The sequence below is a fragment of the Zea mays genome, chromosome 4 (genome assembly GCF_902167145.1).
Source record: "Zea mays cultivar B73 chromosome 4, Zm-B73-REFERENCE-NAM-5.0, whole genome shotgun sequence".
Taxonomy (NCBI): Eukaryota; Viridiplantae; Streptophyta; class Magnoliopsida; order Poales; family Poaceae; genus Zea; species Zea mays.
Genome location: NC_050099.1, coordinates 24,866,830 through 24,881,603, shown reverse-complemented (window position 1 = coordinate 24,881,603; position 14,774 = coordinate 24,866,830).

Sequence of the window (14,774 nt, the reverse complement as noted above, 5' to 3'; positions counted from 1 at the left end):
TCCACTGCCAAGGATAGATTCCCTAGTTGACGCAGCAGCTTCGTCAGAGCTTATGAGTCTGTTAGATTGTTATTCAGGCTACCATCAAATTTGGATGAAGAAAGAGGATGAGCCAAAAACCAGCTTCATAACCCCTAGTGGAACATATTGTTATCTTCGGATGCCTGAGGGGCTCAAGAACGCTGGAGGAAGCTTCAGCAGAATGACAGCGAAGGTTCTCCATTCTCAGATAGGCAGAAATGTGCTAACCTATGTTGATGATATTATAGTAAAAAGCACCAAGAAAGAAAATCACATTGCTGATCTGCAGGAGACATTCGCTAATTTCAGACAGGCTGGTCTGAAGCTGAATCCAGAGAAGTGTGTCTTCGGAGTAAAGAAGGGGAAATTCCTTGGCTGTCTGGTCTCAACAAAGGGAATCGAAGCTAATCCAAATAAGATCGAAGCTATTCTTCGGATGGAGCCGCCAAGCACAAAGAAGGGGGCTCAATGACTAACAGGAAGACTGGCATCTCTCAATCGATTCATATCTAGATCAGTAGAGAGAAATTTACCATTCTTCGAAGTGCTGAAGTCAGCCGAAGTCTTTCAATGGGGATCAGCTCAGCAGAGAGCCTTCGAAGAGCTGAAGCAATATTTGATAGACCTAACGACATTAACTCCACCAACGCCAGGGGCTCCTTTGTTGCTGTACGTGGCAGCTTCGCATTCAGCAGTGAGTGCGGCACTTGTTCAAGAAAAACTTGAGGGACAAACCAAAAAGCAAGCCCCAATATACTTTGTCTCCGAAGTCCTTAGTCTATCAAAGAAGAATTATACAGAATTGGAGAAGGTCTTATATGCTGTTTTAATGGCATCTAGGAAGCTTCGGCATTATTTTCAAGCATATCATATAATTGTTCCTTCGTCACAACCTTTGAAGGATGTCATGAGGAACAGAGAAGCTACTGGAAGAATTGGAAAGTGGGCTACAGAGCTCAATGAGTTCAGCATTGATTATGTGCACAGATCCTCAATACAATCCCAGGTGTTAGCAGACTTCATTGCCGATTGGACGCCAGGGGCTCAAGGAGAAGAAACAACTAAAGATACTGAAGTATGGACGGTATTTTGTGACGGTTCTTGGGGAACCTTCGGGGCAGGAGCAGCTGTTGTGTTGGTTGCACCCTCCAAAGTTAAAACTTGCTACGCAGCAAGACTTGATTTTAGCTGCACAAACAATATTGCTGAATACGAAGCTTTGCTTTTGGGTCTTAGAAAGTTAAAGGCAATGGGGATTAGAAGGGCGGTTCTTAAAACCGATTCCTAGGTTATTACTGGTCATATTGACAAGAGTTGTAAAGAAAGAGACCCAAAGCTTGAGAAATATTTAGACACGGTCTGAAGGATTGAAGCTTCCTTTGAAGGGTTTTCTGTCAAAAACATTCCTCGAGGAGAAAATGAACATGCTGATTTGCTAGCCAAGTCAGCAGCACAGGGGCTGCCCTAACCTTTGGAAGTATTTTTTGAAACAATAAAAGCACCTTCGGTTGAACTTCTTGAAAGAGCAGTCCTCAATATATCTCCTGTTCATAGTGAAGATTGGAGAACTGAGATCGTTTCTTTCCTTCAAGGTAATTTCCTTTCAGATGATGACTGGTTGAAAAGCATTGAAAATTTAAGTGATGAACTGCTTGGGGCTTATTCGAAGGCCGAAGACACTGCAATGTCAGCAGCCTTCGGAGGCCGAAAAAATAAGAGGCTGAATCGGGTATTTGATGCAATCGGGTTTGTCTACCCTGACTATTGCTATCCCATTCGAAGGCAGAAGAGAAAAAACACAACCTCTGCAAAAGAAGAAGCTGCAACTGCTCCTAGCGAGCCAGAACCGAAAAGAAAGAAGATAAAGGTCCTCACACATCGGCCGCGCTATATTGAACCAGCTTCGGTGCCTGAGTTTACCGGAGAAACCTCTTCGGCCACCGAAGTTGAAAAACCAACCGAGCCAACCTTGCTGCTAGAAGTCACAGAAACGGCCGAAGTGCCAACAAAGATAGAATTGGAACAATCAAAGATTTTGTTATCAGAAACGAAAGAGAAGGCCGAAGCGCCGTCCACAGAAAAAATGGAAGAAGTAAAAGAAGCAACTGAGGGATCAAAAACATCAGAAGTTTTGAGTCCTGCAGCAAATATTGAGGCAATAAAAAACCAAAAGGTGCCAGCAGTGACTCCGAAAAGGAAGAGAATGGTCAATGTGCTAGATGTTCTGGAGACAATTAAATCTTCAAGCACACCTCCGAAGGAGACTGTTGTCATCCCCGAAGAAAAAACTGAAATCTCTGATACTAAAGCTCCAGAACAAGAAACTGAAGGCAAAGCTGGGTCCTCAGAACCCACGAAAATAAAATCCCTGGAATTCGAGGAAGAAAAAATTACGGAGCCAACTTTTGTTGAAGAAATCAGTGCTGCTGCCCCCGAAGCATCTCCCAAAGTCCTTGATTATATTATTCGCCATGCTTCGGGGAAACAACTGTCAGAAAAAGAAAAACAAGAGGCCCAACTTTACGCCCAAAAACTGAAGTATCCAAAGGGGGCATTAATATTCAATGGCAGTGGAGAAGAAGACTTTTTGTATTGTCTCCCTGACAGCAAAGAGATTTCTGTCTGTCGGGAGATGAGCAAGAGCTTCGGATTCCCAACACTGGAAGACAGGCTCTCAGTGCTATCGAAAAATGATTTGGCCGACAGCCTGGCGTATAATAGCTTGAAGGTGCAATAAATGGAATCTTTGCATTTTTTGTTGAGAGCAAAATTTTTCGTTTGTTTAAACCTATTGACACACACATATTTCTCTTTGCAGGGCCTGATACTTAGCAATGCCCTCAGGGCACAGAAAGATGCTGAAGACAAAGGGTGTACTATAGCCCTGAGCAACCTTCGTTCCGAAGTAATTGAACTAAGGAACGAAGGTCTCGAGAAAGATAAAATATTACACTCATTGATAAATAAAATAAAGGAAGACAAAGCTGCTTTTAAAGGTCAAGCTGAAGCTCATAAACGCGAACTTGAAGATCTTCGGAAACAACTGGCCAGAGCCAAGGAAGAACGTATACTTGAAGAAACAAAGCGAGAACTCAGCGACCAATGGGCAGATCACTTAGAAGGAACTGTTGAAGAGCTTCGGTCGTCCAAGAAGAGATGCTATAACAAATCTATAGAATGTGTTAAGAAGTTAAAGGCTAGCTTCGCCAAGGTCGGCGCATTCTCAAGTGAGGAAAACTTTACGAGAGGCAATCCCGAAGGTCCCATCGAATGGATCGACCACGAAGCTGAAGCCTTCGAAGAAATTTTAAATAGCCGTGGAGATATATGTGCTTTCTCGGGTGCCAAAGGAATTGCCACTATTCTAGAGAAAAAAGGCTACGAACATGTAAAAATTTTAGCGCAATCCGAAGGTGCTTTGTCCTTTGAAGATGCAAGGGATCCATCAGCCGAAGCTAGCATGGTTGGTTGAAAATTTTTCACCGATATCTGGGATAATGGTGGCCGAGAAATGGCCCAAGAGATTATTCAAAGAAGCGAAAAGGGCATTCACGATGCTAGAGAAGTGGCTGAGGCTACTGAGAAGAGCACAGAGCCCGAAGGTCAATTAGGTATTATCTAATAGTTTTTATTGTGTTGTAATTTTAGGTTTTAAAATTCGTTTGCAATTTATCATAGCAATGTAGCCGTATCCTGTTCTACTTCAGATTCTGCTAAAGCCCCTTCGGACCCTCAGCCGAAAGGAGACGACGAAATAAAAAAGATGGCTGAAGCTATTATGGACGAAGTCGTCAATCGACTCCTAAACGAAGCTGCAGAAGTCGTTTTGAGAGAGGATTAAGTATTATTGTAAAAAACTTCTGAAATGTAATATATTGTAACATTTTGTAACCCTGAATGTAATATACCTGTTTTTCTTGCTTAATTCTTTACGATGCATGAAACTTTACACGTACCGCTTTTGAGTCTTTGACGAAAAAACACCTTCCCTTCTTTTCATGCTTCGTGAAGAAGAATTTTTCAACAATATCCAGTGTTCTGATGAATAATATCCAGGCTTCGTGAAAATATTTTCCGAAGCTACACCTCCGAAGATCAATAATGTATCTCCTTGTGACATTATGATTTTTCCCTTTTTTCAGAACGTTCTTCTGTAGATTAATATTGTGTCCGCCTCTTGTGCCATATGCAACATGATGTATGATGCTTATGTTATGCGAAATGATGCGATGATGTTATGTTATGTGAGGCGATGCTTATTCTGAAGATGCACACGCATCCCTGCAATAAAACACATAATCTTTTACAAGCCTCCCTTAGGAGCTTCTTCGCCTTTTACTTCAGCGGAATCAGCGTTTATTTTTCGCTGTAAGCCTCCCTTAGGAGCTTCTTCGCCTTTTACTTTCAGCGGTATTCGCGTTGACTTTTCGCGCTTCGCCTTTTACTTAGGCGGTATCAGCGTTGACTTTTCGCTGTATGCTCTGCATTCCCTTTGGAACGACTTTGGAGCAGAAAACTTACACTGCGCTCCCTCTGGAGCGGCTTTTTGTGACTTCGGCAAACTTACTCTGCGTTCCTTAGAACGACTTTTTGTTACTTCGAAGAATTTTCGATAGTTCGAAGGTCCTCTTTGTTGTCACGCATCTTTCAACAATTTAAGCCTGCGAAGAAAATATATTTTCCTTGTGGGAATCAACGAAACTATTTACATGAAACCTGAACAATGTCCTTTATTACAGAAAATAAAACTGAATGAAAAAGATTGCTATTAAGGTAGGATATTCGTCAATAGATATGCTTTGACTCTGGCACAGTGCTGTTGACTGTGCGAGCTTCGGACTGCTCTCTGAAGTCCCTTTGGTGTGGAGCATATTGGCTCCCTTCTGGCTGCTGGCCTTGTTGTAGCGGTGGTGGAGGCGGAGGTTGTTGCCAGGAAGCCTAAGGTTGACTCGCCGAAGCAACAGAAACTGCAGGGTGATTGCCTACATACTCTGGGATGTAAGGCGAATGATACGAAGCAGTGTGCATGACCTGCTTCGGCTGAGCCTGTTGTGCTGCCGCTTCGGCTATTTCTTTTTGCTTCTGGATGGTAACATGGCACATCCTGGTGGTATGACCTTTGTTCTCACCACAAAATAAGCAGAAGATTCTTCTCGGTTGATCGCCAAATCTTCCTCCGAAGCCCCTGGCGCCTCTGCCTCTTGGAGCTGGTGGTCGGAAGGAGCCTTGCTGTTGCCCCGAAGCCTGTGAGGAACATTGTGGCCTTTGCTGTTGGCTCCCTCTATCATCATTTTGTGTAGAGTTATGAATTGATCTAACGTGCCTCGGGTAGAACCTCCCTCCGAAGCCCCTGGTCATTTCAGAAAACCTAAAAGTCTCCTCCCTTCTTTGGCGAAAATCATTATCGGCCCGAATGTACTCGTCCATCTTCTGGAGCAGCTTCTCCAAAGTTTGAGGGGGCTTCCTAGCGAAGTACTGAGCTGACGGTCCTGGCCGAAGCCCCTTGATCATGGCCTCAATGACAATTTCGTTGGGCACCGTTGGTGCTTGTGCCCTCAAACGCAAGAACCTTCGGACATACGCCTGAAGGTATTCTTCGTGATCCTGGGTGCACTGGAACAGAGCTTGAGCAGTGACCGGCTTCGTCTGAAACCCTTGGAAGCTAGTTAACAACAAGTCCTTCAGCTTCTGCCATGAAGTGATCGTTCCTGGTCGAAGAGAGGAATACCAGGTTTGAGCAACACTCCTGACAGCCATAACGAAAGATTTGGCCATGACTGCAGCATTGCCACCATACGAAGATACTGTTGCTTCGTAGCTCATCAAAAACTGCTTCGGGTCTGAGTGGCCATCAAATACGGGAAGCTGAGGCGGCTTGTAGGACGGAGGCCAAGGTGTAGCCTGCAGCTCAGCGGACAGAGGAGAAGCATCATCAAAAACAAAATTCCCATGATGGAAATTGTCATACCAGTCATCTTCGTTGGGAAAACCCTCCTGATGAAGGTCTTGGTGCTGAGGCCTTCGGTGTTGTTCATCCTGAGCAAGATGACGAACTTCTTCAGAGGCTTCGTCTATCTGCCTCTGTAGTTCAGCTAGTCTGGCCATCTTCTCTTTCTTCCTCTGTACTTGTTGATGAAGCACTTCCATATCTCTGATTTCTTGATCTATCTCGTCCTCTGGTGGTGTCGGGCTAACAGCCTTCCTTTTCTGGCTTCGGGCCTCCCGAAGGGAGACTGTCTCCTGATTGTGGTCTAGTGGTTGCAGAGCTGCAGCCCCAGTCGCTGAAGCTTTCTTCGGCGCCATAACGAAGGTTTATGATCGCCGAAGGTGTTCAAAAAACTCGAAGAGTGGAAGTGAGTTCACCGGAGGTGGGCGCCAATGTTGGGGACTTGTTCTCAAATGCTATGAGTTAAGAACAAGGCAACATAGAAAATGTTAATCGTTAAAGTCCCTCGTCCTTCGAATCATTATTTCCCTTAGGGTATAATGGTTTTCGGACGAAGGTTATGAAGGGGCGTACCTTCATAAATTCATTATACAGTGACAAAGGATGAAATGAATGAAATACAAAAGACAACATGAACAATTATATATTATTATCAAGCATAAACAGAAATATCGTTGAATTACAAGTGTACCTTCAACTGGAAGGAGATGATGGTATAAGAGCGACACAAAAAGCGAATGCCAAGTCAGCGTGAACAGTACGGGGGTACTGTTCACCTATTTATAGGCACGGGACACAATCCATACAAAATTACATTCATGCCCTTTACACTTGATAACAATTCTATAGTAATCTGTCGAGGTCTAAATAGCCTTTTCATCTTTAAGTCGGTTTCACTTTTTGCTGCCACGCCGAAGCTTTCTTGCTCACACCTTCGGCGATGTACCAACCTTCGTATTATTCTGGTCTACTGTGATGCCGACTTGAGTCCGAAGATACCTGTTCACACATCATACTCCAGAAATATTGTTAAATTCTATTTTTGAGGACCTTCGGAAGCCGAAGGTCCCCAACAGTCGCGGAACACTCAATGCTTTCGAAGCAATTCTTCATCCAGCATATCTTTGCATGAAGATACCTTTGGATCAAGGACCTATTGCTATTCATGGGAGTCAGGAAGCTGCCAGAAAGGCTGAGGGGAATTGGACAGATTCAAAGGCAATCCACAACATAGATGAAGCCGAAGCTTGTGAACAGTACAAGTACAGAAGGGAGAAGGCTGCTTCGGCCGATCAGCCGAAACCCATGCTTTTATGCGAAGATATTGCAGAGCAGAAGGTGCTGCTGGGATCTCAATTGTCTGAGGAACAGGAGAAAAACTTGATAAGGTTTCTGTTCAACAACAAAGATGTCTTTGCATGGTCAGCTAACGATCTCTGTGGTGTTAACAGGGATGTTATTGAACACTCGCTCAATGTCGATCCATCCTTCAGACCCAGAAAGCAGAGGCTTCGGAAGATGTCTAATGACAAGGCCGAAGGTGCTCGAAATGAAGTAAAAAGACTCCTCAGTGCCGGAGTTATCAGAGAAGTGAAGTATCCAGAATGGCTCGCCAACACTGTTATGGTAAAAAAGGCCAATGGCAAATGGAGGATGTGTATTGATTTTACTGATCTCAACAAGGCTTGCCCAAAGGATGAGTTTCCACTGCCAAGGATAGATTCCCTAGTTGACGCAGCAGCTTCGTCAGAGCTTATGAGTCTGTTAGATTGTTATTCAGGCTACCATCAAATTTGGATGAAGAAAGAGGATGAGCCAAAAACCAGCTTCATAACCCCTAGTGGAACATATTGTTATCTTCGGATGCCTGAGGGGCTCAAGAACGCTGGAGGAAGCTTCAGCAGAATGACAGCGAAGGTTCTCCATTCTCAGATAGGCAGAAATGTGCTAACCTATGTTGATGATATTATAGTAAAAAGCACCAAGAAAGAAAATCACATTGCTGATCTGCAGGAGACATTCGCTAATTTCAGACAGGCTGGTCTGAAGCTGAATCCAGAGAAGTGTGTCTTCGGAGTAAAGAAGGGGAAATTCCTTGGCTGTCTGGTCTCAACAAAGGGAATCGAAGCTAATCCAAATAAGATCGAAGCTATTCTTCGGATGGAGCCGCCAAGCACAAAGAAGGGGGCTCAATGACTAACAGGAAGACTGGCATCTCTCAATCGATTCATATCTAGATCAGCAGAGAGAAATTTACCATTCTTCGAAGTGCTGAAGTCAGCCGAAGTCTTTCAATGGGGATCAGCTCAGCAGAGAGCCTTCGAAGAGCTGAAGCAATATTTGATAGACCTAACGACGTTAACTCCACCAACGCCAGGGGCTCCTTTGTTGCTGTACGTGGCAGCTTCGCATTCAGCAGTGAGTGCGGCACTTGTTCAAGAAAAACTTGAGGGACAAACCAAAAAGCAAGCCCCAATATACTTTGTCTCCGAAGTCCTTAGTCTATCAAAGAAGAATTATACAGAATTGGAGAAGGTCTTATATGCTGTTTTAATGGCATCTAGGAAGCTTCGGCATTATTTTCAAGCATATCATATAATTGTTCCTTCGTCACAACCTTTGAAGGATGTCATGAGGAACAGAGAAGCTACTGGAAGAATTGGAAAGTGGGCTACAGAGCTCAATGAGTTCAGCATTGATTATGTGCACAGATCCTCAATACAATCCCAGGCGTTAGCAGACTTCATTGCCGATTGGACGCCAGGGGCTCAAGGAGAAGAAACAACTAAAGATACTGAAGTATGGACGGTATTTTGTGACGGTTCTTGGGGAACCTTCGGGGCAGGAGCAGCTGTTGTGTTGGTTGCACCCTCCAAAGTTAAAACTTGCTACGCAGCAAGACTTGATTTTAGCTGCACAAACAATATTGCTGAGTACGAAGCTTTGCTTTTGGGTCTTAGAAAGTTAAAGGCAATGGGGATTAGAAGGGCGGTTCTTAAAACCGATTCCTAGGTTATTACTGGTCATATTGACAAGAGTTGAAAAGAAAGAGACCCAAAGCTTGAGAAATATTTAGACACGGTCTGAAGGATTGAAGCTTCCTTTGAAGGGTTTTCTGTCAAAAACATTCCTCGAGGAGAAAATGAACATGCTGATTTGCTTCTCCAATCTTCACTACGCAGCAAGACTTCGAAGAAAATGAACAATATTGCTGAATACGAAGCTTTGCCCTTACCTTTGGAAGTATTTTTTGAAACAATAAAAGCACCTTCGGTTGAACTTCTTGAAAGAGCAGACCTCAATATATCTCCTGTTCATAGTGAAGATTGGAGAACTGAGATCGTTTCTTTCCTTCAAGGTAATTTCCTTTCAGATGACGAAGCTTACAACAAGAGAATAGAGGCAAGAGCTCGACCATATGTTATAATAGAAGGGGAGTTGTACAAGCATGGAGTCTGTTCTCCACTACTCAAATGTTTATCCAGAGCCGAAGGTATAGAATTGATGAAGGAAATACACGCAGGCATGTGTGGATCTCACATTGGATCTAGGCCTTTGCTGGGAAAAGTTTTTCGTCAAGGATTTTATTGGCCAAAGGCATCTTCGGATGCAGCGGAACTAGTCTAAAAGTGCGAAGGCTGTCAGAAATGCGCAAGAGATCAAAAATAGCCTTCGTCTCTGACTCAGTTAATACAACCCACTTGGCCATTGCAAAGGTGGGGCCTTGATTTGTTAGGTCCGCTACCACCAGCACAAGGAAATTTAAAATATGTTGTAGTAGCAGTAGAATATTTTTCCAAGTGGATTGAGGCGAAGCCTTTAGCCATAATAACTTCGGTTACCATTCCGAAATTTTTCTGGCAGAATATCGTTTGTCGCTTTGGAGTGCCGAAGGCCATTACTGTGGATAATGGAACACAGTTTGATGCCGAAGCTTTTAAAGAGTTCTGTGGACAAATTGGCACGAAGATCCATTTTGCATCGGTTAGGCATCCAGAGTCAAATGGACTTGTCGAAAGAGCTAATGGCATCATAATGATGGGAATAATGAAATTAATCTTCAATCAACCCAGAGAAAAATGACCAGATGAATTAATTAAGGTAGTATGGAGCCACAATACAACGACATCAAGGTCAACAGGCTTTACACCATTCAAGTTATTATTCGGTGACGAGGCAATAACTCTGGAAGAAGCAAAAGCAGGATCAATAAGAACTGTGGCTTCGGCAGAAGACGAAGCTGATTACTCTGTGGACAAAGATGCTATAGAAGGGATCAGGCTCCAGGCTGTGGAAAACATCAATAAATACCAAGCCGAAACAATAAAATGGCGTGATAGAAAGGTTCGGCTAAAGAATATCAAGCCAGGACATTTGGTGCTTCGGAGAGTGGCCAACCCAGACACAGTAGGCAAGCTACAGCTGAAGTGGGAAGGACCTTTTCTGGTAGTATCTTTGTCAAGACCCGGTTCTTACAGATTGAAGGATATGGACGGCAACGACATTCCTAGATCATGGAATGCGGATGAGGTTCGGCGATATTATGTCTAGCTTGATGTAATTTTTTCTATTCTTTCTTATGGCACCCTTTTCCTTTCCAAAGGGGGAGAAAGGTTTTTAATGGGGCCATAGCATGTAATTTCTCTTTTTCTTATTTTAGCTCTATAAGAGCAATATCCCCAAAGATGTAAATGTAAAAGTTGAGAACGCACCATCGAGTGCAAACAAAAAAGAAAAGAAAACAAGGAGAAGCTCAAAAGTCGTTCCTAAGGGAATGCAGAGCTTACAGCGAAAAATAAACGCTGATTCTGCCGAAATAGAAGGCGAAGAAGCTCCTAAGGGAGGCTTACAGCGAAAAATAAACGTTGATTCCGCCGAAATAGAAGGCGAAGAAGCTCCTAAGGGAGGCTTACAGCGAAAAGTCAGCGCTGATACACCGAAAAATAAACGGTGAAGCCCAAAAATAAGCGGCAAAAAGATTTGAGTCATTCCTAAGGGAATGAAGGCTATGATTATGGCTTCGAATATATATTTGGACATTCATTTGCACGATACATTACATCATGACATTTGCATTCATAAACATTCATTTAGACATACATAGGATCATTATCATCATATCATACAAAAAAGGCAGATGCTTCGACTTTGAGGATAAAGCTTCGGAGAAAAACAGAAAGAAGAAATTTTCATGCTTCGTTGTGTACGAAAAGAAGGGAAGGTGTTTTTCGCCTTCGGCTCAAAAAGAAAATTTCGTCCACAGCAAAGCAGATCGTACACGGACAAAGGGGAAAAGATATATTACAAGGTACGCACAAATTTACATAAGTTTCTTTACAATCATATTACAAAATTTTCTCTAGAATCTTCTGCAGCAAAGTCTTTCGGAACATCTGTTTAGGCTTCAGCTCGTCATTCTTTAGCTTCATCATCCTGTACATATTAAAATGGAATGAGAAAAGCGCAGAGTTCAAGGAGAAGGTAAAAGTAACAAGTATAAGTTTCTCACTGGTTTAAGGTGGCTTCGAGCTTCGTCACCTGCCATTTTTCGCCCGCCGTTTATCCAAATTTGAGTCATAAATCTGTTTCCTATACTTCGAGCTAGGCTGGGAATGTCAATCAAATCTGTTGGTGACAAACTGAAGTTTGGCCTATTAACAATTTTCCCGTGCGTGCAGCCAGTTTTCAGGAAAGCAGTAGTTGTGCCTCGAGAAGCTAACAGGGCGCAGAAATCAGCATGCCCAACGATAACTTCGTCAAGTGCATCAACTTCGCCCTCAATATATTCAAAGGTGCTTGACAGGTTTTCAACTGAAGGTGTAAACTTATCAGAGCTGGCTCCAATTGAGTGAAAGACATCCTTCAGCCGCTGCACGCATCGGTTGCCGAAGTCTAAACATTTATCCTGAAGCTCTTTCAATGATTTCTGCAAACTTGAATTCTTCTCAATTTCGGTTTTGAGATTCGTTTCAAGATTTTTCTTTTCTTTCTTAGATTTTTCTGATTTCATGAGTAATTCGTTGTTTAATCTGTCAATTTCGGCTTGAGCTTCTGCCAGCGAACCCTCCATAGAGTGGATGACGAAGTCCTTTTTCTCCAAAGCAGCTTCGTGTTCTTTGACTTTATTTTCCAGATCTTTAATTGTAGCTTCGTTTTTCTCGTCTTCGAGATCTTGTTGCATCCTCAGCACTTTACTTAATAATATACTCTGTCAAAACAACCTTCGTCAGAAAACATCTTAATTCAAAAAATAAAAAAAAAGTTAAGAGTTTTACCTTAAAATTAGCATAGAATAGGCTACCGGCGATATGCTGTCGCCGGTACCTGCAGAGGTCCGCCTCAATCTTCGGCAGACCAACATTCTTCGAGAAAGTCCAAACGACCTTTGCCTCGGTTCGATTCCGAAGGCACCTCAATTTCCCTTCATTGACTCCGCCAAACAGCAAAGCCCCTGGTTTGTACCCACAGGATACAACATATTTCTTCAGTTCCTCCTTTTCAGTTTCTGATAACTCTTGCCCTAGTATATCTTGAAAATTGAAGTTTTCCTCTTCCGAAGCATCTTCAATTTGTTCTTTTCCTTTCTCAATTGTTGTGTCCACCGCGGCCGCAGCAGCTTCTTCCTCGGCCATTTTTAGAAGCATGTTATCAATATCACCAAGAGTGGTTTCTAGATCAGAGGCTTCGGCGGTTTCGGCTTCAGCGGCTTCAGCTTTGGTAGCGCCAGCGTCTTCAGCAATTGGTATTTTTGACGCTGATGCCGGCGGTGGTGTCTGATGAATAACATCGGCCACTTGGATAATTCTTCGTTTTTTCAGCTTAGCAGGACTTTCCGTTGCCGAAGGCTCCTTTTCCTTCTTAAAAAGCTTCGTCAGTTGTGGCGCCAGTGGACTTAGCTTGATAGGAAAAGGTTCAGTCATTACCTTTAGAATTTCTTCCACATTGGCAGCAGAAGGCGTCGCAGGAGCTTCTTCCTCATGGCCCGACGTTTTTGGTTCTTGAGCCGTAGCTTTCCTTTTCTTTGAAGTAGCTATCTTCGGCTCAGGACTCAGTTTTCTTTTCTCAGAAATTTGTTTGTTCTTTTTAGCCAATTTAGTAGTAGTTTCTTTGTCAAGGGCGTTGGCGACTCTTTTTCTTTTCTGGCCTTCGGCAACTTTGCCCAATTGTTCATAGTCAGGATAATCAAAATTCAAAACATCCATCACCCGATTCATTCTTCGCTTCGGACGAGTACCGAAGGCCGCAGTCATTAACTGATCTTCTTTCTTAGAATAGTTGTCAAGGATTTCGTTGCACATAACCTCAATTGTGTCCAACCACTCTTGGCAAGGCGCTTTAAAATGTTTTTTAAACTTGTAATAATAAGGTAGCCTAACAAGCTCTTTCTTATTCTTCTCCCCTTTCAGCTTCGGCATGTCCCATTCCCTCAAAGTTGGGAATACTCTGAAGGCTAAGAATTCTTGGACCAGATCCCTGGTGCCAATGTGCTCTGCAACAACCCGAAATTCGCCCAGTGCAATCTGACATGGACTATCTGGAGACATGACACATTTGGGTCTAGTTTCTCCGAAGGTTAAACTCAAAGGGCTCTGAACTAGTTTCTCCTTCTTCTCATCTACTTTGACATAAAACCACTCACTCTTCCAGCCAGCTCGCCATTTTGTACGATAGCTGATAACTGGATACTTGACATCTTTCCGATATGCAAAATTGTAGCAGCCAAAATTATCATGCAACCCATCTTCTCTAGCTTTTGTTTGGTAATGAAGCTCGTGTGCCCGGCAAAAACCTTCGGCAGGTGGCTCTGCCTCTTGGCTTCGGAGTGCCCAGATGTAAACACTTAGCCTAACAATGGCGTTAGGAGTTAACTGATGAAGGTGAATCCCAAATCTCTCTAAAACATCTGCAATCATCCCATGCAGGGGAAACCTTAACCCCGCTTTGAAGAAGCTCTTAAAAACCACCACCTCATCTTTTTCTGGCTTCGGGGTAATTTCCTCTCCCCCGAAGCGAATCAACTCCTTTTTGTCTTCGCTAAAATAGCCTAGCTTCAATAACTTAGCCATATCACCTTCGGTAATAGTAGACTTCCCAAACTCTAAGTGGCTGGGTTTAGATGGCGTTGCACCATACTCATCTTCAAATTCATCTTCTTCAACGTCAGCTTGTTTTGCTTCGGCTGCAGATGTATCCCCTGATGTTGCCAGCCCAGACCGCCTCATTGCTTCGGAAATTGGAACGGTTTCAGTGGCTTTGGTCTCATCTCTCTCACGTTCAACCCTGGCAGTGGAGCGCACTCTAGCCATTTGATTATGAACTTCTAGAAGTTTTTTCAAATTGATGACCTTTTTCCGAAGCTCTTCTTGTGACGAAGCAGACTCCGAGGTGGTGCTTTGTTTAAGCGCAAGGGTCAAGCTTCGGCTATGGTTAAATTCCTGGCAGCAAAACAGTGCAATAGCAATGAATGCTGTGGTAACTTCACACCTACTCGTCTGTTTATATAGTGCTGCAGGTAAGAAGGTAAATCGTCAAGTTTCCTACACCGGACGAACAGTCGCTCGCGCCCACTGAACGGTGGGCCACAAAACCCGAGAAGGTGAATCTGCATGGTGGGACCATTCTGCGCTCGGAAATTTTTTATCGTTTCCCGGCAACGAGCTCAGGGAAGGTGTTTTTCGGACCTTCGTCTTTCCGAAGCCTAAGAGACTTTTTCACGGATCAAGCTCGTTACGAAAAACGATCTAGCACCGCGAAGGGGCTACTGTTGGGGCCATGCTTCGTCGCCGAAGGTCCTGCAGGAACAAAC